Below are 27023 nucleotides of genomic sequence, written 5' to 3'. Positions count from 1 at the left end.
AAATATTAACTTAAAGGTGAATTTCCGGCATCAGCGGAACGGTCAACGGCGAATAGCAATAGCCAGACCAGACTCGGAGAAAATACAATCGATTGTGGCTTTACAAATAGACTACATGACCAGAAAACTGGTTTATGAGGAGAAAAATATTGACTCAAGCCTGGATGGAACGGGACTGAATCTCAAGATGATAAACGATCGACACATCAGCTGGAAAATGCGAGCTTCTGGACTCTGACTGAATCAGACGACTATCAATCACCTCACTAGTGTGTGTATGTGTTTTTATTGAAGGTGAATGTGGCTGTAAGATGAGCGACGGTACCACACGTTCAAGAGAATTATTTTTTTATTTATTTCTCCTTAACAACCGATATTGGCTGTCTTGACCGGGTAAAAACGGGACTTAGTCAGCTGTAAGGCTTCATTTGTCACCGTTTGCCAGAGACCAACGCTTCGATCAAGTATTTATCAATAAATTAGATCCATGGGTTATTTTATTAAAAATAAAATTGAATTTATGCCAGGTTTTTTTTTATCGAAATTTCGAGCACAGAAATCAAGTACTTGACTTACTTAAATTGTGAATGAAAAAAACCGCTCATTTTTAACATTGGCTAAATGAGACTCGACGAATAGAAATATTTATTTAAAGACAGTTAGTCAATGATTTGACTTTTAAGTTTTAAAAATAAGCTGCAGAACATTATTATAGTTCCATTTTTGAAAAAAAAAAACGTTGTAAAATTTTTTGAGTTGCATATTAGATCGTGAGTATGGATATGGTCATATTGAGCTATGTATGCGAATAAAAAAATTATTTGTCATCATTTTTTTTTATCTAAAAATAAATATGTCAATTAACACGTTTTATAAAACTAGAATTGGTTTTATAGTTGATTAAATTCAAAATTAATGTCAGGTAAGGTTCTTAGGAAAGTTAGAAAAATCATCTTTATTTTTTAACTTAACACCTCATACTTACATAACTCGCTTGAAAGGAGATAATTTAGCGATTATGCACCTTCTGGTGGAGACTCTTTGATTAAGAAATTATATATTGACCTTTATAACCATAGCAGACCAAATATACGCATACCAAAAAAATTTTTTATAGGTTATTATTTTTTGATATTGTTCTTATAATTTAAGAAAATTTTTCAAAATTGATGTCATAAGAAATATTGAAACAACTTTACGTTGGTGAAGAGATTTTAAAAATGACAGCTGGATTTTTATTTTATAACATCTCACACCCTCTTAATCGTCAGAAAAGAATTTAATGAGACAGACAATTGTTCCCGTGCAAAAAAAATTCTGATTCAAAATGAATTTAAGATTGAAATTCATATTTTGACCCAAATATGAATTAGTTTTGAGATCAATGCAAATTTGAAATTGATTTGTAAATAGAAATTAGCACGCCTGTAAAACTTTCGATTCTGCTTGAGAATTTTAATAAAGACTTACAAATATTTTATAGATAAAATTTATCATAAATATTTTCAAGTTTTTATTAATATTCTGAAGCAGGATCGAAATTTCTACAAACGTGCTAATTTCTATTTACAAATCAATTTTAAATTTGGATTGATCTCAAAAATAATTCATATTCGTGTACAAATATGAATTTCAATTTTAAATTCATTTTGAATCAGAATTTTTTTTGCACGGGTTATATTAGAGCATATATGGATATATCAGATATTTTTTCACAGTATCTAAAAAAAAAGTGGGAAAATTTGAATCAATGAATAAATAGATTTAGAGTAGGTAATCAAATGGAGTGATAAATAACAATATCTTTGGGCATACATATCTGGGTATATAAATAGTGAGTATTATAACAGGAATGGCGTAGAGAAACGCAAACGACTCGACAAGCTAAAGTCCCATATGCGTGAAATGGTTTTGCGGAGGCAGAATAAGCGCGTCGTCGCCTCGTGGAGCGCAGTACCCCGTCGACGCTAATGGTTGCTGTACAAACATTCATTACTGGCCCGTAGGGGTGGCAATATTGTTATCTTAGATTTATAGATGTAACGGATGGCGGACACCGCTGTGTGCAGTGAGAACACTCTCATTCGCAGAGGATACTCTTCTCCTCCGCTCCTCGCCAACCCCCATGAATAGAAGGACATTATACCTACTGCTATCCGTGAGCTATATAATACCGCCCTGATGGTTCAGCCGCAGACCATTATCAACCTTCGGACCAGACGATCTACCGCAGCAACGTGCTTGATCGTCTATACTAGTCTCATTTCAGACTATAAGCTTGAAACTAAAGACTCATGGTGTTGTTATACTTAATCTTAGATTTATACTTATGTCAGTTAATTACAAACAGGGCTCAGAGTTACTAAGAATTCGATTATGATGACTCGACTCGGATCGTGTTTGTCACTTGGGAGACAACCCGAGCCATAGACTAGACTGCAGAGTACTCACATAGTATATATTCTAGAGTATAGAGTGCAGAGGACGGTGGTGTCGCGGTGGTATCTGAGATACTTGACGCCATTAGCGGCTCCAAACTGCTTCTCCGACGGCAGTTAAAGTGATTTAGGACTATCTGAGCCCGTTACCTAGACCTACAAGTACTGCCACCGCAGATCCGCAGGCGTCTTTTCTCTTTGACACCGCTCTTATACATTCTACATTATACATTATACTCGTTATCGTCCTCGTAGTATTAACCCTTCCTAACCGCATTCGAAGCTACTCCTTGATAAAATTAAGATTTATATTTTTACTACCCTTAAACTTTTTATCTTCCTTCACTGAGATGTTTTCGGATCTTCATTTTATCCAAAAATTAAATGGTATTAGCTGTGTTTTAAGTTAGTGAAAAGAAGATGTAAATAATTCTTTCAAATCGAGGACATTGAACAAAAATTTTGAAAATTCTAAGATCAAAAATTGACAGGAAAATTGTAAAAAGTCTTTCTGAGTATATTTTAAAGCTGATATTTTTCTAAAGGACTTGGAAAACACAGGTTCAAAAAAATCTACAGAAACCTACGAGCTCTTAAACAGCTCTTATGACTATTTCGAATGATTAAATTAATAGGTTCAATTGTAATGTTTCAAAAGCCATTGACTTTTTCCGTACTGACCCTTGATGGATCTCCGACCAGACTCAGGGTCAACGGTTACCCTACACCCAAGTTTTATGTTTAGTAAATTCGGAAATTAAATTTGATTTCCCTAAAAAGTCTCAAACTTCACCAACTTGTTCGGTATTGAATTCTAAACCAGTTTAAAAGACCCCCCGACCTTTATTATTTATTACGATAAAAATAATCTCTTCCAATGTTTTTTGACATGAATGGATTCCTATTCTTTGAACTATTTCCGAAGGTTTGAGTTTTTTGAAAAAGTCCACTTACCACTGCGATGTCAATTATGTATTAGCTTTTGAGGTCAAAATTTATTCCAAACTTACTCGACTAATTTCTACATGCCTCAAAATTTTCTAAAATTATTATTTGACGCCAAAATCATAGTGAATCTGCGTAAGAGTTGAGTGAATGTATAGACAATTATAAGTAGTAAAAGCCAATAGTTGTAGTACGAATGTTTTTGGCGGCGAAAGATAAAGATACGTATCCCTCGGGAGCACGAGATCTTTTTTGTCCCCTCGGGTGGACATAAAACCCTATAGAGTTTTTCAGAGGACCGGTCATTCGACGAATCGTCGATACATCACCGACTGACGTGCCATATAACGGGATCACATTCAAGTACCACTCGGTGGGCTTCTGTCGAAACCCACTCTCTGTATAGTAAATACTGCGCTATAGTGAATCGTTAGATATACAGCGGGGATGAGGATGAGAATGGGCAAGAGGGGTCACCGCTGTTACTACTCTCAGTGAGTAAGTGAGTGAGTGAATGAGAGGAGGAGACACGCACGAGGGCGGAGGGTGGAGGGTGAGGGGTAGAGGGTCACACGTAACGGGCGAGCAGCATTGATACGGCCGGATCACAGCCACCGGAGCAATGTATTTTACTGCCTGAGGCTTAGCGCTATCGAGGCACGCAGTCACCCGCCATCACTCTGTGCCCGGTATGTAGTGACGGTAATAGTCACTATATCATTGGCTCTTCGTAATACCCTGGTCTACTACCCCCCACCGGTTTGTAATGTTCGAAATGAAAATGAATGTATTTCGGATAGCGATAAATACTTGGGGATCCCTCGGACTGCTCCACCGTTCACCTTCCACCGGCCACCATCCACCGCACTACTCTCCAGCGATACCAGTATTGCCCTCCTCGTGCGAAATAAACAGGTGATCGTAATAGCGGGATCACTTTTTTTCGAATCAAATCACCTAAACCAGTATATTATTCCTCTAATTTACGATGATTTCACCGGATCTCGCTTTGCTATTAATCTTTAGCCCAAAAAAAAAAAAAAAAAAAAACAATACGAATAGATTGACAAAAAAAACTTGAGTAACTGCGATTTCCAGTTAATTTTTTTTACTAGTTTGAAAACATTTACATTCAATTATCATAATGGATTATTTCTACAAAAAAAAAAAAAAATTCATAATTATCATAACAAAAATGAACATTTATTATGTAAAATAATATGAAGTCACGGTTGATCAATTTTATCAGCAATAATTTGAATCATATTTTTCAATAGTTTTATTTTGAACCTAAGTTGTATCTAAATAAAAAGTAAAAATATGAAAAAATAGATATGTATGTCATAAGGCCGTGAAGTGGCGGTTTTCTGACAGCGACGATATTTCGATATGAGCTTAAGGTTTGTGGCAGGAAGGTCCGAAACGGACGCAGTTTTAATGTGAAAAAAAGACGGTATGGTAGAGTCTCTAGAAAAGAGTCCTTTTACGGACGCTACCCAGCGCTCAAAAGTTGGACTTTCGGAGCGAGTATAACAAAAAATAACATTACAATTAAAATGACAACTATTGTGCAATTAGAACAAATAGTCTGAAAATAAGTTTTTAGATAAGAAAAAGTTAAAATTTTTTTTTTAAAGTTCAGTCGATTTTTTGATTATACATTTGAGTCATCAATAATTAAAATTTACTTCGACAAAAAGAATGAATATTTTACATCTTAAAGAAGCTAATAATAAAAAGGCATTGGTTTTTTGAGTTATTTTTTTTTTATTTATAAATTTCTAATATTAAAACAACAAATTTTGATAAAATAGATCTTGGTTAGACGCCTTACTTATCGTAGGTTAAAAATCAATTTCTAAAATTTTTTGTGTCTTTAATTCAAATTTTAATAATCCACTAATGAAATGTTAATTTGATTCAATTGAAATTAATTCAAATAAATATAAGTCAAAGAAGTTCCTTAAAATGATTTTCTTGGTCCATAAATTTTTCTTAGAAATAAAGTTAATTCCGTTGTTAAGTACCAATAACTAGTGAAACTAATGAAACTGAATGCATAGTATAGAAAAGTAGATTAAAGAATATGACTATTGAAGGTAAATAAATAACAGTTAATTGTTTGAAGTTTTTACGTGTTTACATAGAGAATGTGGAGCAAAAAGTAGACAAAGTGATAAGAATAATGTTTTGTAATTTTGTGAAAATGAATTTATTAAAGGAAAGGAGGATAACGTAATTCATTATGACTGGGTTAGTTTCAATGCGCAATGACTCACGGGAGAATGATTTAAAGTACGATTACAAGAAAGCGTCGTTTACGTACATCTCTTGTCTGATTTTCTTGCTCGCTCACTTGCATGCTCGTTTATTCGCCGGAATTGTGGCCCCAACCCCCGAACGGAGCTCCGTTCTTCTCTTTCTCGAGCACAAACCAGAACAGAAGTCTCTCCTTGTTGAGCTTCTTCGTTCCCTTCCTTTACCCGCTGATGTCGTCCTCGAGATGTCGCGGTTCTAATTTATGTGCACGGGCTACTTCCCGTTTGCGGAGAACGTTCGCGCTCGTCCTCGTCCTCGTCCTGGCAGACGACAGCGTACTAGCAGTAACAGAACCAGAACGAGAACGAGATCTAGAAGGAGTACCAGAAGCAAAAGCAGTCTCTGGACGGAGCAAGGGTGAAAGTACATCCCTGGAACTGGAAGATATCTATGTATCCGTCTTGGCGTCACGACGTCTCACTAAATCTGGTGGTACGTGTCTGAGCGCAGTGCCACCGCCGGGCAAATCAACCCAAGTTAACTCCGTCTCAACCGACACGCCGTTTCGAGCTCTCCCCGCCGCTGACAAGAGCATCCTCATGCTTCTTCTCTGCTCCTTCATTTCTACTTGCCTCTGTTTCTGCTTGTGCTCTTGCTGGCTCTGTTGGAACGAGCTGAAGAAAAAGACAATTTCCGCGAAAGCTTACTCCTCCGGGAACCGTGAAGGATTTCTTCCGTGCAGAATCAGAGGACAGATATCACATCGGGACACGTACACTAGAAATTTATTTACAATTTATGCTAACAAGTGATAATCTTTTCATTTTAAATAAACAATTTATAGTCTCTGTGTTTATTACATAAGACAAAGAAAAAAAGTTATTCTTTCATTTTTAAACTATTGAAATTTTATTGAAAATATCGTGTTAGCATCTCTGCAAATCTAGTAAATATTACATTAACTGCCTCATTTTAAAACACAGCTACTACTGATTCTTAAATTTGTTCAAATTGGCTTTATAAGAAAAAGGTGTACACTACGTCGTAAAAATTTCAGTATTTTGAGAAGAAAATATAAATAATAGCTCTAAAAATTATTCTAAATTTGAAAAACAAATGAGATGAGAAAGATAATTTTAAAGCGATTTTTGACAAAAACGATAAATTTGAAGCTCGGGGCACTTAGAATAAAAAATCGCAACTCTTCGAAAATTTTTGAGGTTTCTTCAAGATACTTAGAAAAATTACTGACGATATCTCTCACTTATATAATATATTTAAAGTTATCCTTAAATATGGGAAATTTTATCTCTTTTGTTAGTCAAAATTGTCTGGGAAAAAATAAACTGTTTTGCTTTAATCGACGATAACTCATCAAATTAAATTCGATTTAATTTTTTAGAACATTCTTGAAATTATTAAATAATAAAAAAGGTTGAAGTCTGATGACTTGTTTTAAGACGAGCAAACTTTAGAAAATCTTTCCTTTCGTGGTTTTTTAGAATTACTCCGGCATCGTACATCTTAAGAAATGTTTATGGCTAAACATAAAAGTTAAGCCGTTGAAGCTACAATTTGCTTTTTTTATTATCTAACCTTTTTTCTCCGAAGTACAGTTCTGAAAACCACCTAAAAATTTAAACTTTTTTAGACCAGTGCATGTTCAGAAATGGCTAAAATTCATGTCTGACTGAACATAGTAGTGTATCACTTATTTTTTTGCAGACGATGAAATTGATAACTCTCACAGTATTAAATGAGATTTGAATTAAAATGTGCTTGCAAATATAATCAAAAACTGATGAAAAAGAATTCTTCAACTAGATGAACATATGAAAGAAAGCTGTCTAGTAAGTTTAAACCTGTAAATAGTAAATAAAAAAACCGGAGAAAACGAATGAAAATGACAATAAATAAAGTAAATAGAGTGAAAACGTCGAAAGGAAACCGTAGAGATTTTCACGACTGTCCCCGGGGATGTGGGAATCGAATAGACCCGAGGCTTAAGACCTTCAGCGGACAGCCCGGATTGATCCACAGCGGCATTACTTCTGGTTAGCCGCCGAGCACAGAAATGTTACTCTTCATTCCTCTTTCGTTTCCTCCATCCGCGGTTACGACTTCTCACTTGATTGCGTCTAGTTAAACCGAAACCAGTCTCATCACTCGCCCACCTACCCTACACCTATACCTTATTTGTCTTTCCATTTAAAGAGTTTGAATCTCCGCCAACATATTTGTCTCCTTTACGTCCACTTTCCGGGAATCTAATCCCCGTTTTAGTCCAAGCTCTATCTGGTTAGTGGATTTTTTATTCACTTTTAAAATTGTCTCTAAAAAAAAATTTCTGAAATGTCCACTTTTTTTAAATCGGCCTATATTTTGAGAATAGATGTTCAATTTTCATTGTAATTTTCAATTTTATAAATTTTATAGGAAATGTGTGCATCAATTATCATGTCTCATAAAAATAAAGTCAATTTAGTCGTTGATTAATCCAAAAAAATCAATAACAAATAAGCTCTTCAAGATATTAAAAAAATAATTTTTTTTTTTCAGTTTTCATAATACTTAATCTTATATTTTACATTTTTTTTTTCAAGTTTGCAAAGTTGATTTTTCTTTATGGATAATTACTGTGCATTCCACTCTAATCATATTCTTCATTAATATTATATCCATTACCATTTATTTACTACGACTAGATACAATTATTAATTAATTTAAACTTCTTAGCATTTGATCTGATATTTGACTAATTTTCTCATAAATTTTTTATATAATCACAATAATTTTTTATGTTTATTTTTCATTAAAAAAATTTTCTATTAGTATTCGTTCATTGATATCTAACATAGACTCAACTTGATTCAAGAAAATTATTTTTCAACCAAGAAAATCATTTTAAAAAGTTTCACTGTCTTGATTTAAAAAGAGATATTTTGGAATCAAGTATAATTTATTGATCTCTTAGTTCAAGAATTTTTTCCCTTAAATCAAAATGATAAAGCTCTCAAACATGATTTTCTTGGTTCAAAAATTTTTCTGATGAGTTAATTTTTTTTCTATTATAATATAGTTACAAACATAACGCTTTTATAATTAATAATTTACAATAGATAATTTTCTGATCAAGTGGATTTAAATCAATCGAGATAATCTTTGCATTGATTTCTACTACTTATAATATTTTATCTTTTATCATCAATACAGGAAAATTTATGTATCTAAAACAATTACAAAATGAATTGTATTATAGATCTATACATTCGGATTTAACTTTCTGGTATTGAGATGATTCAGCGATCATGCGCCATCTGTTGTAGATTTTCAGAACTTTATTTGGTCTAAAAATTATATATGATATCACATTAAAAATATAGAAAGCCAGATACCACTTGATATGTTTATATATGGGCTAATATGGCTAATTTTCATGTCAGGCAATATAAAAACATTTTTTCACGAGCAAGTCTTTATATCTGATTAGATTTAGATTTGGATGGCTCACGAGTGATGAAAGTTCAGCGTATCAGTAGGATGTTAGGCGGTATAGAAACATGCTGGCGGCGTACATTAAATCCGATCGTAATTTCAACCGCATCCCGCCACTGTACCTGCTAATCCATTCATACGGTTCTAAGCTCTCTCTCTTCCTCTTTCGCATTCTCTTTCTCTCTTGCACAGTTTAAACAGATATCGCTGTAGTGGATGTGCATAGAGAATAGATCGGTGTGGGACGTACACAGAGCTGAGGCCGGATATATCGGCCGGTATTTCAGCCGCCATGCGGAGGTAATGGATTCAGAAACGCGGCGGACACCGCGCCCCGTGTTAATAACAATCCATACTTATTGCCTGCATATTTTACCGATCCCCGAGCCTGCCGCTTGCTACTGACTGTATTACAACATATGGAGAGCATAAACTTTTATGGTTACCCTTCTGCCGGCTCCCCCTTTTTCTCCGCTCTCCCAACTACTAACTACCAACTACCAGCTCTTCTTCCGCCATTTCACTCCCCCTTTCTCTCTTTTATTATTAGTGTTATTTTTTATTCCTCTACTTTCACTAATTACGCCACGGGCGTTGCAAAGACCCAGTTGAATAACCTTCCACGGATCGTACGATACCGCAAAATTACTGAGGATCTAATGGTCAGGACGTAACTTCATGTTGTCTCTCTCAAGTTTTTTCCGTATTAAAATCTTTAACTCTTTATTTCGCGTCATTTTCTCACATTTTTATTATTAGTTTCATTTTTAATTCATTAAATTAATTATTATATTATGATTAACTCTGAACAATATTTTAATTATATCAAGTAAACTTTTCCAAATTTAAAAATTATATTCAGTCAAATAAAAATTAAGAAAATTTATTTTGAAGAGAACCGATTGTATTGACTTCGTATAAAGATTTTTTATTTTGAATCATTTTTTTTTTTAATTGCTGAATCATTTTTTATCTAGAATAATTTCGAGTTTCTTTAAGGATATCATACACAGAAAAAATTTTACTTGAATCAAGTAAATAATTTCGAAGAACTTCATCTTCTTGATTTGGGTAGAAAAATTCTTGACTAAGAAATTATTCTTGGCTTAAGTAAATTTTACTTGATTCAAAAATTTTTTGTCTTGATTCAATACAAAAAAACTTTTCAAAATTATTTTCTTGGTCCAAGAATTCTTCTTTTAATTCAAGTTAATTTTTTTTTTCTGTGTATGTTTGTTTAAAAATAGTTTCATTATTCGAATTATTATTTAATACTTCAACGTTCTAATTAGCAAATTATCTGACATGAATTTTTCAGGAGGTCATTTTTTGATAATTTTCGATAATCATAGTTCGGAAAATTATAATTTAATAACTTGAACAAAAATATTATACAGAAAATATATTGAATTGATTTGTTGGTAAAAAAAATTCATTTCACTATTTTTTTTTACCTAAAATAAGAATTTTATAAAATAATTTTAAAAGTTTTGTTAATTACAATTATTTTAATTTAAATCTCCAAAAAATATTCAATATAGTTACTTTTCCGAATTTATCTGTTAAAAATTAAATGTTTTAATTTATATCAAGTATTTCCGAATGATACTTTTTACAGTATTATTAGCTATACAATAAATCGAAAGTCTATTAAACAGTATAAATATTGGTATATTTACGCATGAATAAAAATAATAGGTGTAATGCATTTGGAAGAATAAAAAAAAATTATAAAAGCGATTGGCGAGGGAGCTTTGAACTACTCGATAAAATAATAATTCATTGAATATATTTCAATTCCTCGCATATTATGTCGCCCACCGCTACGGTTCTCTGAAAGAGTAATTCAATGGAAAATATAAATATTCATTTGTGGAAAATTTAAACCAGTGATGTGCGCACGCGTACGTTTGTACAGTATACGCATATTATAAATATATATTTATATATATATATATATATATATATATATATATATATATATATATATATATATATATATATATATATATATATATACATAAACGTCGGTATAAATGTGGATAAAAATATAGACACTTATACACAGACGAGTTGATTTATACCGGTAAAATAATAATTTAATTTTACCACAGTTGGGCACGAGATACAAAATTGCACGACAAAAATAATAAATAAATTTTGTACCGTCCGCTCATGTCGATTTCAAACGGCGGACGCGAACGAGTCCTCTTTCCCTTTTATTTTATACACATCTACATGCATATTTATATCTATATCTCACTATAGATAGATATAATACGGCAGCGTGAACGCAGTTTTCTATCTCTCACGGCAAAACCAGTGGCACAAATCGTTAACATTTTTTAGGCGGTATTTATTGGGACTGTAACTAAATGTAACTGCGTGTGTTTTGGTTTGAGCTTTCGACAGGTGAATCCTGATATCTTTTCTCCCTTGCGGGTTTTATTACTGTCACTAAAACACATTATATCTGTGTGACAGATTGCGACGAATACTTGCTATTGATGACATAATCGGGGATGGGTTTTTCCAGTTGAAAGAAGAACTCCTATTAGAGTCAATTTTGAATTTTATCAATTTTGATAGTTTTTACATGACTCACGTATGTTCTAATTATTGCCTTAAACTAAAGATCTCAACACTGAGAAAAAATTAACTTGAATAAAAACGAAAAATTCTTGAATCAAGTAAAATTTACTTAAACCATGGACAATTTCTTAATTTAAAAATTTTTCTTCTTAAATCAAGAAGTTTTTCAAAATTATTTACTTAATTCAAGTTAATTTTTTTTTCTGTGAAACTGTCACATTAATTTGTATCTGAGAGTCATAATGTACATATAAATAATTCAAAAAACGTACTTAGAAAAAAAATGATCGTTTTATCAATCTTTCTTTTTATTCAATTAATTTCTATTTTTACGTGAAAGAAATAGCACTTAAAGAAATAGTACGGGTTTTTGAAGCCTTTATAAAGTAAACACGACAACTTTGGAAAAAAATTTTACAATTTTACCACTTAATTTATTTTTTTTTCTTCTTATCTGAATCACAAGAAGTTGTCGAATGAAAATTGCAATCTATGATTTTTTTTGTTCAACTACAATTAATTTTTCTTGGCTGGCAGTTGGAGAAATTTTCTATATCCTTTGAACAGTCATGTATAAGTATATATTTTTGACTAAAGCTTTAAGTCAGCTGTTACTATTGTATCAGCTATACTCAATTGTTTCGCAGGCTGACCGCCAGTCTGACAGTTATTAATTGCTTCATCTTTTATAATTCACTTCTCGAAATGAAAGAGGACATTTATCTGAAAAAAATATTTCCTGTAAAAAAGTTTAAACAAGCTTAAAAATTAAATGATAATTAAACGTAATTTATTTATAAGTAACTTATTAAAATTATTTTTTTCAAATTCTTGAAGCCAACAGTAGATAATTATTTTTCTTCTATTGAATTTTGATATAAAATTATTGAGCAATTGAAAATAGTAATAAAGTTATGAATAAAAACTTGTTGCATACTTAAACTTAATTTTGATGTGTAAAAATAATTAATTCGCCAATTAATTATTCAAAGTTCAATTTCAAGCGACATTAACCTCAAAAGTCTTAAATTCAAAATATTGAGAATCTTGCACCAATTTAGTTAAGCCCCCATTGTCTCTAGATGACACTACGACTCTGTCAATTGTAAAATGTAACACCAGAGCTATTACCTAATAATAATGTATGGATACTCAGCATATCCCACTTACACGGCAATATAATGGAAGTGACAAGCATAATTTAGTGCACCCTCGTAACCGTTGTCATAACTTTATAGTTTCAGGAATTAACATCCACACTTTCGGTTGTTTTATCCATGTATGTACACTGTACACTCTCTTATAGTTATCCATATACATACATATATATCGCCAGTACACAACACACACAAAAGCGTGCCGAAATACCTCAAAGCGTCGACGCTACCGGCGCTATCGTCCACTCATCCAACGATTAGACTCGACGAGATAATTAAGGAAGACTGGTCCTCTTTTGGCTGTGCTTTGCCTTCTGTTCTGTTCAACAGCTTCTCAGTCCGAACGAAATTTTCCTACAACCTATAATGGACCGGGATCCTCCCTCCCGATGCTTCTAGAAAGCTTCCCAACTCTCGGCACATGCATATTTAACTAGTTCCCGAGACCGCAGGCATATACGGGACACCCTTAGGGGACGATGACTATACTATACTCCTCTATATTGTACTGTACTGTATTGCACTACACTTACTGGAGCCCCTCGAGCTCAAAGGAAATTGCTCAACTTTTCTTACCGCGAATAAGAAATTACTTTCCTAACCATCTACTAAAACCAGGATAAGAGTATAAACCTTTCTTGGTTTGCTCTAGTGAAAAGTCCCGAGATCGAAGTCAATTGGAACTAAGAACCCACCCAGCTTGTTACGATACTTTGCAATCCTTTGTGCTCCGCTATCTCCGGGACAAACTTTGAGAAACCAATCTTCACATATTTACTAAGCGACGTCCAATAGGTAAGCCTTCTTTTTAGGTATGCCGTCTATTATAATAGTTTTGTATTGTTGTATCTAGGTGGTAAGAATTTTTAACTTTTATACGATAAAAGATTTGCAAAGTTGATGTTTTTTAATTGATTTAATCCTTCCGCAGTGAAATTCAAATCATTTATTTTTATTATTAAGAAAAACTCCGTGAAAATAATTCTTTATTTTTTTTAATAAATATAAATGTAATAATAGTTGTTTTTCGTGAGAAATTACAAAATGCGTTTTTAGAAATTTTATAAATTAATTTAACTTATTTTCCTTATTATGATATAACGATTAAATTTGAATATCTGAAGAAAATTGTATTAACATTTTTTTTGAATTTGTAAAAGTAGCTTTTTTTGATAAATTCTTTATAATAATTTATTTGTTAAGAAATTCTAAAAATTACCACATATCAGTTAATTTTATTATTAGCATTCAAATAATTACTTTGATTTAATTAAACGTTTTAATGTTAGTTATTTTTAATTTTTTACGATATGAAAATAAAATCAGCAGACATCTGGTAATTTTAAAAAATTTTTCGATTTTTTAAAAATATTTCTTAATTTTTAATTCAACTATAAAAAAATTTTTTTTTCAATGTTTACTAATTTTATTATTATTATTTTCACGTTCGGATTTATCAACAAAAAAAAAAACAAGCTTTACTCTCGATTTTTGACAGTATACGATTTCGGTAAAAATTGAAAGTCGAAAAACGGATGATGTTTAATGAAAAATAAATACTGATAGAGGAATAAAATATGTGGAGAAAGTGTTGAGCTAAAATTAACTTGTATTTATGTGGACGTGAGACTACACGAGGGAGGAAAGTCTTAATGAATGCATTAAAGTAAATGAGTAGAAGTAGAAGTACCGTCGGATATGCAAGTGGAAGTGGCGGACTGGAAAGAGGGAAGGAAGGACGAAGACGAAGGGGAAGAAAAGTAAGGTTGATGCACTGAACACCGAGGAGAGACTTGTGACAGAGGAGGTGGCGAGTGTGGTACTCATTCGGGTTGAGCCAAAGAGGAATCATCATTAATTCAGCATGTCTGACAAACGACCGGTATTTCCATTGGCACGCGGATAAAGGAACCTGGATCTCCTCAACAAAGAATGCAATTAATTTTTCTTTACTAACTTACACTTGATGCTTTCAATCACCCGCTTTTTGCCTCTTTTCTCTCATGGATTTCATTATTTTTAACGACTAAATTTGGGAACAAGTGAAGAATTGCTAAGAATTAATTTAAAGCATGTGTAGATATAAAATTTTGATTTTTTTGGAAACTTATAATTCATAATAGAAATTTCGATCGAATTTAAAATAAAATCATAAATTATAAATTATGAAATAATTTCTGTGTTAAAGTCTTTATTGAGCTTTTTCTTATTACTCGTGGACTATTATATGATGTAGAACTACAAAGTAATTCAGAATGTAATCATTTTTTTAACGAATTTACTTAATTTTTAATTTTATGCTTTCTTTTTATTTTTAAAGCTTTTCCTTCTCTGCATATGTCAGAAATGAAAGAGAATTTATTTTTTGTTTCACATCAATAGAAAAAGACTGATAAGTGCAGCACTTTTGAACCTTGCGCCAGAGTAGTGCATAAAAAAATTTTACTAAGCCAACATTTTGTAAAATAAAATTGTTTTTGTACTCTTCAAAGTTCAAACAAAAAGATTTATAATTTTCAAAAGTATATAATCGTTTTATTATTTAGAAGAACACTTTAATCAAAAATGATTTATTTTGTGGCACCTAAAGAGATTTCTTCTCTTAATTGTCATCTTTGGAACTTTTTTGAGCTTTTATTTCTTTCTCGAATTCAGTACCGATTAATGAATGTTTAATTTAATAACTAATTTAGTAAAATAAAAAATTAAAAAATAACAGATGTAACGTTTTGCGTTGATCTAGTCTAAGTGCATATAGCTTTGATTCTTGAGTTACGAGGATTTTCAGCGAAAGTACCGTGGGTGTACAGGAAGTGTGGTAGTCTTAGGGAGTATTTGGAGTGTAAAGTGACAAGAAAGATTAATGGCCGGTTCTTAAGTCGCGTGCCGGGGAATCGACGACTCGAAGCTTAAGTTTGAACTAGGAATCCTCGAATCGTAGAATAGTCTCGGCTACTTCATTGTTTAACGCATCTATTTGATCAATGTGCTCGAACGTGAGGTGGCAACTATTTGCTGAGAGACTATAATGCTGACGCTCGACGAGGAGTCGTAATCGTTTTCTCACTAGTCGGAAGGAGGAGAGAGGAAAAGGAAGACAATCGGTCTGTAAGATTCAATGGACGGAATGCCCGTTAATCTACGCCGAATTACGGAGGACAAGGAGAACGAGCTATTATAATTGAGGTGCAAAAATGCGTCTACTCCCGAGAGAAGAGAGAAGAGAGGACAGAAGAGAGTTGCCCGAATGGTGACTACCAGAGACCAGGCTATTCACTGAAATAAAGGAAAGGTTGGATCTGAGTTTAAGATAAATCAAACTATGCAGAGCAGTAGACTCCTCTCGCTCGTTGGCAATTATCGCTATCGGCATCTAATGGAAGACTACAACAAGTTTGCTAATGGATTTGATTAGTGGTGTTGGAAGTCCTTACACTCGTTGAAAAATTTTCATGCATTACGTGACTTGGCATGGCTTCATTTGGTCATATATGGTCATAACACACAATGGATAAAAATAAAAAAATATCTTATTGTAAAATTCATTTTTCCTAGGAATGTGTTCATCAATTCACACGACATACTAAGTTGAAATTGGTTTAGAAGTCAATTAAACTAAGAACTAATGTCAGATAAGCTGTTCACTAAAGTCAGAAAAAAAATTTATATTTTAGAACTTAACTTTCTGATAAGAAGAAGAGGTAGCGATCATGCGCCGTCTGGCGGAAAAGTTCGACACTACCTTTGATTGAAAAATTGTATACAGCTATATGAGGGCTGAGATTGGAGTATCAAGTCATATCAGATCATATTAAAGTGAATATATGGCCATATATGGTTTAATGTGGTCATTTAAGGACATTGGGGTGTATAAAAAAAGAAAAATAATTTTTTTTTTTTCAAATGATCTTGGAATTTTTTTAAAAAATGCTAAGAGATCCTGTTGAAATTTTAGCTTTTAATATTGATATTTAGAGATCGCAAATTGTAATTATTCATTGAGCCAAAGTGGAAAAAAATATTTTTAAACTCTGTAATTTTATACCTTGTCTTAGAAGCAAATTACTAGCTAGCAAAATGCGGATTATTATAGAAAGTTATTAATGTTAAAGTTGGACGTATATCAGAAAGTTAGTTTTCTTTAATTTTGGATGGAACTGTTGTTTAGATAAAAATTCTCCACTAATTTTGAACTATATCCCATTCTGATTAAAAAAAAAATTATTGTACATCCATGGCCATATCAAAAAATTCCTTCACGGGTAGCTGCTGGAAACTGGAAGCTGGTATTGCATTGCGGCAATCACACATCTCCGTGAATAACGTTATTCAGTTGTTCGGCGGCAATAAACAGTTTCTGTTAATAGCTGTGCGGTAATAGACCGGTGCTGTATAACGAAAGGACTACTCGTAACATTCGTAGAGCCATCGGTAAAATAGTAACAGCAGATGGTGTAGAGAGAGAAGAGACAGATAGATGAGATAGAAAGAGAAGGATGGGTGGTTGGATGGAACGTAAAAGGGGCTGCAGTAGGAGAGGGGCTAACGATTCAGCGGCTGGTGGCGAAGCGAAGCAAGTTGTATCTCACGGATCTGTCGCGTGATTAAGCTTATTAAACGTTTAACTCACGGCGAGTTAGCTCTCCCAGGCGCCACTATTTTGGTGCACTTGTATCTGCCGTGTGAGTAAGAGAGTAGTCCGGGTGTGATATTACGGATATAGTTGTGAGCGCAGAGCGGATTGTGTGGAAATTAAAGAGTAGAGGATGAGGGTTGAGGCAAGAGACGCCAGCGAGCAGCCCCACACACCAAATCATTGTTATTACTGAATATTACGCTGCTGTATCAGACTCCAGACTTGCTGGCCAATAAACTGCGGTTACCTTCCCTAATATCGCGTATCTCTATTTTCACTGGCTAAACATGGCAAGGAGTAACACGTGGCCACTCACGTGCTTAAATCATGACTATATTATTCACGTATTAAATACTTTCAAATTATCGTTATTATTATTATTATTATTATTATTATTATTATTATTATTATTATTATTATTATTATTATTATTTGTTATTAATTGCTCAGGGGGGTTTTCCCCGGAGTCCGACTCTCCGAGGGCCCAGCCTGAGCGCCATCCATTACTGCTGCACCACTCCGCACAACAAGGCGGTTAGTGAGTGCAGCAGGCCAAATTCATTTGCCTAAGTAGACGCAGGGATCCCAAAATGACAGCCTTTTGCATCCGCACTGCTAGAGACACGGCTGCTGAACTGCAAGCCGGTATCTTCGCAAGTGAAGACACAAAAGACTGTTTCATCCCTATTATTATTATTATTATTATTATTATTATTATTATTATTATTTTAAGCAATAAATTTTGGCGTATTTTATATAAAAATGAGTTATGAGTTCAAAAGAGTTTTTAATGACTCTAAAAGTCTGAGTATTACGTCAGTTGAGAAAAAATTGCTCAAGTATGCGATGAAGCATCGAAAACGTGTCGTCGTCGAGTTCGCGGTCGTATATTATCGTAAGCTGCCCGTCTCCGAGTTGTGCTGAGTATGACGCCATAGACAGCACCAGTAGTAGCAGCAGAACCAGAACCAGAACCAGAAGAGGAAGAATAATAAGAAGAAATAGAAGAAGAAGAAGAAGAAGTAGAAGACTGTCGGCAGATATAGTTCATAGTTCCATAATATAGCGGGGATGAAACTGGGGAGAAATAGGTGGTCGAGGTCACAGTCTACCAGCAGCTAGAGTGAAACGGGAATGAGGACGAGGGCAAGGGATGGTAGCCGAGCAATGAAGTCTGTCACCCGATGATGAACGCCCCGGACGTAAACCTGACGAGTGACTCCGGCCACGTCTTCGACTACGACCACGCTGCTGCAGACTCGTACATCACTTTTATTGCCACCGACGAGGACGGTGTTTGTGATTCCTCGTAGACCCAAGACGCCCGAGATTTAACTCCCCGAGCATTTATCCTCTAAATTACGATTTTCATTTTCAGAATTACACGTGCGAAAATAAAGATAACTTTTTTAATGAAGCCCCAATTATTGACGTCTATCTTCAATATTCGTGAAAAAAAATTTCTAATATTACTATCATATGTAATTGTATGTGGTCTTATCGCAAAATTTTATGTGTTCATATTGAACCTGAAAGATCCTTATACAATCCTTAATATTCTTGTACAATTCTTAATGTCTTTATATCACTTAATATATAAATTGGTCAGACCAAGACATATATAACATATCAGGATGTATGTGACTTAATATGGCTAGATATGTGTTCACATGACTTTATATTCCCATGTCAAGCTTGATATAATCATATTTAACCATATAAAACTTTTGATTAAAGATAATATTATAAATTTCCGATAGATGGTGCATTGTCGCTGAATTGTCTCTTTACAAGAGAGTTAATTCTGAGGACAAGTATTAAAATAAATTTTTTTCTTCTCATACGTAGCCTGAGATAGCCATACATAACCAGATTACGTCTTATAACTTATAACTTATAAGTCGATCTGGTCTGATACAACAAATTTCCACATCAGGCGACTTTTACACGGATATTTTACAAAATTATTGCTCAAGACACATCAGAAATGCCAATTATCATAATAATTATCAATAACAACATAATAGATTCAACGATAACAGTTTAGATGGAAACAATCGCGGTGTGTAGCAATAATACGAGTTTAAATCATAATTTGGTTTGCGTGGAATGTTATATCGAATCCGGGCTCTGAGCGGGCACGAACCGTATCTCTAACTGCAGACAGGAGCAACCCTATTCGCTCTCCATTACTCTCTATTTCACCACCGCAATCACTTACTCGGCCATTCGCTCACTCACTCATTCATTCACTTGCGCTCACAAGTCACCACTGTGGCGTGGATGTGCGTGCGAGGGATTATAAATTGCCGGGCAATGAGTGGCTTCCATTTGTTATCGCTGCCGCTGGCACGCCGATTAGGCGACCGTTTGTTGATTTTACCCCCGTTCCGTTAATTATTGCGAGCTCATTATTGCGAAACAATTATTCGCTCAGAATAACTTAAAAAATCGGCATTTAATCAGTTTTTTAACTCTAAAATCACCAGAAGGAAGTAGTAGAGCGAGAGTTTGTTCCGACGATTTCTCACATGATTGCCCAGGCTTAAATTTGCCACCTTAGTTTCTTTTTCCAGGCGGACATTCATCTCCTTACTAACGAGATGACGATGCTGCCTAACCGTCTTATTGCTCGCTCGGATAATAATTATAAGTTCGAAACTTGCCAGAATGGCATTCTGTGTTGGGTCTAGTTCGTATACAAAACCGGTGTATAGTTATCGGACACTATCGTATTACAGGAGTGCATTAAATCTAAAGAGTATCGGCAGTAGTCCCGTGTTCGGGTTCTAGCTTTAGCTCTATACTGCTGAAGTAACTAAACGCTTTACTTGGTGGCTCTCACCACTGGAGAATACCCAGTAGACTGTAGAATATGGCACACGACAGACTACAACTAACCTACATGCTTCCGAAATGTATATTCGGTATATAACACGAGCAGAAAGGGATGAAAGGGAAGAAAGTTGGCTCGCGCTTGCACCTTTGGACGGTGGGTGATATGCTGTAGAGTCCATGAGGGCTTGGAGTGGTAGAGTAGTCTATCGTCTACCCTTTACACCCTTATTCTCCGTCCTCGTGGTGTACAACGTGCTCAGAGTGTAGAGTAGAGTGTATGTTGAACATTCTACATTGGATGGAAATATACGTATCCATATCTATAGAGATAGCTATAGGCTACAAGCTACTAGCTCGAGGATGGAAGATGGCGATATTGTCTTTGGTGAACAAGAGAAGGTTCGTTGCTCTGCGGGACAGGAGCTCCCCGAGGCCCATATACTCCTATACTCCTGGTAAGGGACTGCTGCTTCTGCATGATCCTCGGCACGTATATTTCCGACGTCGCACTTAATGCTCGCTTGCAAAATGAGTCTCCGAGAGAGAAGATAGGAAAAAGGGACCCTCGGAAAAGGATGACCAAGCTGTACTGGAGACTGGAGGAGGTCCTGCGTCGGGCACAACAGATAACTAGTATCGTCCCGCCGTATCGTTTTCATGTACGCTACCGCTGCTCGAGGTATATTTATAGATGTTTATTTACGGTCTGCATGGACCGTATGAGACGGACGTATCAGGGTGATATTACGTTTCAGTTGTTCCTTTACAGTCACTGGATTATTCAGAGATGGCTAATAACGCCCTCAGGGTTGTCGGTCACTATTTTAACTCCTCTCGATAGTCTCACGCTGGGGAATTAATACGTCCTTTCTACTGGGATGTGTAAATAAATAAGTAAATAAATAACAAGTGTTGCGTCTACTGTTTGAGTAAGCATTAATGGAAGCGCTTGACAGCTATTGATTACATTGGAGCGATTTATACGTTGAAAAAAACTAGTTGGGTCAAGAGAAATGTTGTTAATACAAGATCAAAATTATTTTAAAGAAAACTAGTTGTGTTTATTCGAACATTTTTTGTCTTTAAACCTGTTTTTTTTAACAATGAAAAATTGAAAATTTAAGGATCAAAAGAATAATGTCTTTTACATACTTTTTAGTTTATTTTTATTTTAAGATACATTAAGCCATATAAAGCCAGATAGGCCATATAAAAATTGATATATGAATCTATCAGACTATATCAAATCAGTTATAGACAGATGAAATTTTTTAATATAGCTCTACGAGGACTTATCAAGTTATATCAAAAAATTTTTTCAAATGTTTAACTAAAAATAATTTTATGCTTCTTCAAGAATTTTATATTAATGGTTCAAGAAAAAGGTTCTTCACTACAAATAAAATAAAAAAAAAGAAGCAATTACGAAATAGATCGTAAAATTTTATTTGATGATATAAAACAATTAAAAAAAATCGGAAGATTGATATTTTTGAATCAAGGCAGAAATATCTTGAATCAGCGTGATTAGAGAAAATAATTGTTGGATGAAATATAGATGATTTTGTCTGAAAATAAAAAAGTGACATTAAATTAAAAAAATTTTTGAATATCAATCTAAGTTCTATTGCACGACTCAAAAAGCATTAGAAAGTGCTTTATGATAAAAAGTTTTTTTCTTGATTCATTTCATGAATTTCTCAAATTAATTTAAACTAAATGTACCGAATACTCTAGCCTGTAACAGTAATCAATTATTTAAAAGAGAAGATAAAAATTTAAATAGAGGAACTGTTGTAGATGAGTAGTCTGGTGGGTAAAATATTAAATACATGTGAAAGTATTTACGATATTTGACGAGGAAAAATTTTCTTGGCTCAAGTCTCCGGTTGTTGCTCGTTCCGCAGAACGATAAATAGGGGTTCAATAGCCGTGGCGAATATCGGTTTCGGGCAACTTGCCGTCGAATCACCGCCGGAATCAAACGACCCGAAAGAGCATGTGATTGAGCAAGAGGGGAAGCAGTTGCTGGCACTCTGATAATACTACTAGTATTTCGTAACGTACTTCAATGGCGTACTTGGTTGTAGGACAGCATGGAGGGCGTTAAAAGAGTGCAGAAAAAACCAGAGTGACGGGAGAAAGGGAACGCCAGTAAGAGATAAAAAAGAGTTCATCGACGGCAGGCGTGAACGAGGCGTCGCCCATGGGATCTCTCGGGTTTTTGATAGCACCAGCACACACCGAGTGTATTGAGCTAACAATTAATTATTGGTGCCGGTTCAGAGAGCTGTAGAGACCGGCGTAGTTAAACATTACGCGTTCCATATCTTACCGTACTATCTAATCCCCCTTACCTCCTCTCCTGGCAACTGCCGGAGCTTCACGGTACTGCAGTAATCTCGTTTAATTGCTGGCTGTAGACGCGAGAGTCCCGTTCAATTAGTTTTTCAAATAAACATTAGTTTCCTTAACATGCGACGCTATAACGTCCACCAGCAAGAGGATGAGGCGATAGAGCTAGAGGTAAAGGTAACGTTACCTCTACCTCTACCTCTACCTCTAACTCCACCTCCACCAGATGAGGAGAAACGAATGACACAGGTGGGGTGTCGTAGCTACGCCAGGGACACTCTAGTCACCTTAACCAACCATCGACCCTGTAGAGAGGTTCCTATATCGGAATCACAGCTATATTCGAGGAATATACTGGGAGAAAGAGAGGACAGTAGTCGCGGCCGCGGGGTAAGTAATTAACGACACATTTATACGATATCGTCGTGCAGAAACGAGCCGAGAGCCGAGCGCTTCCAGGATCTCTTCTGCATGAAGTGGGTTGCTAATAGGAAGGTATGGCCTTGTCGATAGATATCCAATTCAGCGGCTGACCAGTTTCCGACCGACCAACCATTCTCTTCATCTATGTTTCAGCTATTTACTGCTTTTGAATTTGCTGCTGTACAAGTGTTGGAAATTTTGTGTGTAAGGCACCTAGATGAGTTCTGTAGAAATTTTATTTTGGCTATATTGATGATTATAATAAAAAAATTAACTATCAGACCTCGATATACTTTAATTCTCATTTAAGAAATTAAAAGCTAATTTGGCTTGGGTATGCGTAGATTAGAAAAGATGTTTTTTTAAAAAATAAGTTATTAGAAAATAATAGAAAAATTTTACAAGCATTTATTTTTATTGGTTATTTTATTTATTAAAATTTATAAAATTTTTTTATGATCTGATTTTCATTTTATATGTTTCTAAAGTCTAACGAAGTAATGATTATTGATAAAATAAAAATAAACTAATAACAATCATATTAATAATCTTTACTATCAGATTTTCCCTGTTTAATTATTTATCATGGATCTAAACTTGAATAAATATTTATTCGGGCAATATCTGAGAATGTACACAAATTTGTTACGAGAAATAGTTAAATTATTTAAATCAAGTATTTTAGTCTAGAATTTTGAAGATATCGATGTTCACAACCTGAATCTTTAGACTTTAATCATGTATGCCCGAACACGTGCTTTTTCACTCTTTAACTTAATTAATTTTTAACTTTTCCATTTTCGAATTTTTTATTTCAAACTTTTTTTCGTATCCTGAAAAATTCAATAAAAATTTGATATCAAAATCAATGGTAAAAATATTTTTGATTTTTTACTAATCAGATTTTTAAAAACTCTTAAACTTTGTGTCTCTAGACCAGAATACTTCTGAAAAACTACTCAAAACGACTAAAAAACATGTATACACAAGAGCTGACTGATAGCAGAAAATTCGTGAATCCTGATATATATTTCAATGGTCTCAGTATGACATCGAATAGGTATTACGTGCTCTGCAAAGTGTACTCGGCAGTTATAGCGGGCAGTTATTTTCTAAGCGACATCCGTCATCGTATTTATGGGAAACAGTACAGACCGTTTGACAATTATTCCAATGTTGAGTTTGTACCGGCGTAAATATCTATCCCTCTCCATCATTACATGTATATATCCATAATAGAGCATGAATCGTATATGATACGAAGCCGTAGTTACACAGTGAACCTCGGGGGTACCTGGAATGCAGAACTCGTCGTTAATATCGCGACGATAGATCAGCGTGCACTGGTTTAATGTGACTTTTGTCTCGCGGAAAACGCGAGCGCCAGCCGGCTGGTTATGGTGATGTGGATTATTCACTAATATGATTTACGACGAATTACCCAGCCCCGTCCGTTCCCCTCCTCTTTGCCCAAAGTGACCCCCGACGGTCATGCAACTCACAATGCACATAATGTGAGGCATAATTTATTAATTTTACTAATGGCCACTGCCCATTATTATTGATTTCAGGCCGCACCTCGTTTCGACATCCCGCTACTGATTTATCTCGGTCGTTATCGGCCCGTTAAATCGCGCACATGAGACTCGTCCAGTTTCTACGCCTAATGCTGCCCACCACCCACTAAATATTCTTTTGTTCTCATCTGCACTACAACTTTAATTGCCCACTCTCCCGATATACAATACATTGTACAATACGATGTACGATATACGATATCCATGCCTGCATATTCACCCCCAATCGCTAAAACGATAATTATATCCGCCATAATGTGTGCTGTCTGAATGTTAAATAGATATTATCATGGAAAAGAATTTTCTTTAAAAATCACCATGAAAATGACAGGCATTCCTTAATTCTTGATCTGATAACAATTTTTTTTAATAATTTTTCACAAATACAGTGTAATAATATATAAAAAATTACCATTAAATTATAAACGTGAAAAATTAGTAAGATGAATAATTTTTTAACTTCCCGCTAAGAAAAATTGAAAATTTTTTTAAATTCGGGAAGTCATTGGTTTTACCCCGTTTGGCGAAAATCGAGTTTTCATCAGATCTCGACATTAAAATATTAAAAATCAAATTTTTTTACTGAAACTACTATAGTATATTATGTACCTAGGCCAGTAAAGCCAGTTAACTTTGCTTCGGACGAGAATTACATGTAATCTGAGGCTTTCTTATTTATTGGCCAAGGTCAGTATACTATTTTTCTGTTTGACGGAGCCAAAAAGCAGCAATTTCGTTATGTGCAGCAGCAGCGGTAAAAAAAAATTGATCAGACTTATCAGCTGTATAAAAAATTATACATGTAAGAGATCAGTTGTTGTTGAATTACAGTTAATTTCAACAAACTTTTAAACAGATATCATTCTAATAAAATTTTACGCAATTAGTTAAATATTGTTTGTAAAAAAGTTCTTTTATGATATTCCCAATTTTTTGTTATCTTCAGCTATTATTTTATATATATATATATATATATATATTGAAAAGTTAAATAATCTTGAAGAATAAATGAAATCAATAAAATTAATTAAACATTTAATCTTATCGAATAAAAAATTAGTTTTTCAATAACATAAAACAGATAAAGTTAATAATAATAATAATATTTCATTGATAAAAATATTTTCAATAATAATTCTGTTTCATGTGTACGATAAGCTGCAGTAAAATTTTTTTTTATTTTGCTGCACGGAAAGAACAAGATGACACTGAATATCATCTCAGATTATACTGAGTGGAAAAAAATTTCAGATAGTAACTAGTATAATCCAGATTACAATGAGTATAATCCAGATATCACCCAGTATAATCTGGATTATACTAGCAACTATCTGAAATTTTTTTTCACCACAGATATCACTGAATATAATCTGGGATGATATCCAGTGTCATCTTGTTCTTTCCGTGTGGTGACTCCAGTAAATTTTACTAACATAAACTTTAAAATATATTTTTGTTCAACGTCCCATGATTATAATGCAATCCAAAAATTTTTTTCATGAACTTAACAATAAATTAAAAAAAAAAAAAGTTACTCCCTTACATTTATACTTGTCGCATTTAATCATTAATTTAAATATCTTTGTCTGTGTCTGTATCTACTCGAATAATAGACGAAAGTATCTTTGAGACGTTATCGCTGTCGCCTTCTTGTCCCAACGACCACATCGACACGATATTAAAACATTAAAATAATATATTGCCGAGATTGGGATGACGTTATGGCTGGAGCTGGAGGGATAATCGGTACCCTCCATTTTCACAGTTGACACACACTGCTACCAATAACCCCATCTGTATACATATACCCCTATCCATATCTGCAATATCAGATTTTGTGTGTATCTGTGTGTACATGTGTGTACACATGGATGTCAAAGATAAGAATAAAAGGAAAACAACAGAAACAACAGTGCTGGTTGTCTTAACCCACAAGATCGGTTACAGTCCGCCGTGGAACATGCCATCTGGAGCCAGAGGATCCACATGGATACCTGCACACTGAAATGTCAAAGTCGAACTCAACCCACAGCTATACAGTCTTTTAGTCTCCTTCAGTTTTCGATCCCAGAGAAGAAAAAGTTTTGAACAGAGACACCGAGTCAATATCTGGCTTTCTGTTTATTCTTCCTCCTCGAGCACCAATCTCGGCTCGCGATTATCTGACTCCGAAACCACAATAACATTTTTATTAAATATTAAATATGTGTACATTCATAGCTGCGTGAAATCTCAGGTTGTAGACTGAAACTTGCGCTAGGATTTATTTGCCGAGAGATATTGTTGCTGAGAATTAATATAAATTTTT

The 27023-nt window shown here is 34.2% G+C and overlaps 1 long non-coding RNA gene across 2 annotated transcripts in view; it reads left to right on the top strand.

Annotated features, from left to right (window-relative positions):
- The window catches only part of LOC141529761 (uncharacterized), a 115833-nt gene that overhangs the window by 43918 nt on the left and 44892 nt on the right, over window positions 1–27023 (top strand). Inside the window, exon 3 of one of the 2 annotated variants that reach the window (XR_012479661.1) lies at window positions 13539–13623. The exons of the other annotated variant lie outside the window; for it this stretch is intronic. This is a non-coding gene — a long non-coding RNA (uncharacterized LOC141529761). Of the gene's footprint in view, window positions 1–13538; window positions 13624–27023 lie in introns of those variants that run through there. 2 annotated transcript variants of the gene reach the window in all.

Source organism: Cotesia typhae, unplaced genomic scaffold (genome assembly GCF_013202065.1).
Source record: "Cotesia typhae breed Kobodo isofemale line unplaced genomic scaffold, CoteBio_Ctyphae contig_48, whole genome shotgun sequence".
Classification (NCBI taxonomy): Eukaryota; Metazoa; Arthropoda; class Insecta; order Hymenoptera; family Braconidae; genus Cotesia; species Cotesia typhae.
The sequence above is the reverse complement of the archived record's forward strand: the minus strand, read 5'-3'. Positions and strand labels throughout refer to the sequence as shown.